Raw genomic sequence first — 1156 nt, 5'->3', positions numbered from 1 at the left:
TGAATACATGGTGGTCTCAATGTTAGAAATCTATTGTATCTATACTACAGATTGAATATCCCTTATCTGAAATCCTTGGGACCAGAAGTGTTTCAGATTTTGGGATATTTGCAGATATATAATGAGATATCTTGGGGATGGGACCCATGTCTAAACACAGAATTTGTTTCATAAACACCTTATAGACATAGCCTGAAGGTAATTTTATACAGTATATTTAATAATATATTTAATAGTTTTGTGCATGAAACCAAATTTTGACTGCATTTTGACCTTAACCTATTATATGAGGTCAGGTGTGAAATCTTTTGTGGCATTATTGTGAATGCTCAAAATTTCAGATTTTGGAGCCTTTCACATTTTTGATTTTCAGATTAGATATGCTCAGCTTGTACTAGTGAAGTTTTTGATTCATTCTCTTTTGAGACGGAGTTTCGCTCTTGTTACCCAGGCTGGAGTGCAATGGCGCGATCTCGGCTCACCGCAACCTCCGTCTCCGGGGTTCAGGCAATTCTCCTGCCTCAGCCTCCTGAGTAGCTGGGATTACAGGCACGCGCCACCATGCCCAGCTAATTTTTTGTATTTTTAGTAGAGACGGGGTTTCACCGTGTTGACCAGGATGGTCTCGATCTCTCGACCTCCCAAAGTGCTGGGATTACAGGCTTGAGCCACCGTGCCCGGCCCTATTTTTATTTTTTTATAGGGCTCGCTATGTTGCCCAGTCTGGCCTCAGAATCCTTGGCTCAAGCAATCCATCACTTTTGCCCTCCCAAAGTGTTGGGATTATAGGCGTGAGCCACCACACCAGCCTGCCTAAATATTTGACTTCATAAATATTGTTTATAAAATAAAAAGACCGGCTGGGCACAGTGGCTCACGCCTGCAATCCCAGCACTTTAGGAGGCTGAGGCAGATGGATCACCTGAGGTCGGGAGTTCAAGACCAGCCAGACCAACATTGAGAAACCTCGTCTCTACTAAAAATACAAAAATTAGCTGGGTGTGGTGGCACATGCCTGTAATCCCAGCTACATGGGAGGTTGAAGCAGAGAATCACTTGAACCCGGGAGGCAGAGATTGCCGTGAGCCAAGATTGCACCATTGTGCTCCAGTCTTGGCAACAAGAGCGAAACTCCATCTAAAAAAAAAAAAAAAGC

General features: G+C 43.5%; 1 protein-coding gene across 1 annotated transcript in view; it reads left to right on the top strand.

The window, feature by feature from the left end:
* MED1 (mediator complex subunit 1) overlaps positions 1-1156 on the top strand; it is a 55673-nt gene that overhangs the window by 9900 nt on the left and 44617 nt on the right. The window lies entirely within an intron of this gene.

Source organism: Cebus imitator, unplaced genomic scaffold (genome assembly GCF_001604975.1).
Source record: "Cebus imitator isolate Cc_AM_T3 unplaced genomic scaffold, Cebus_imitator-1.0 Scaffold228, whole genome shotgun sequence".
Classification (NCBI taxonomy): domain Eukaryota; kingdom Metazoa; phylum Chordata; class Mammalia; order Primates; family Cebidae; genus Cebus; species Cebus imitator.
This window is presented reverse-complemented; position numbering and strand designations above follow the sequence as displayed.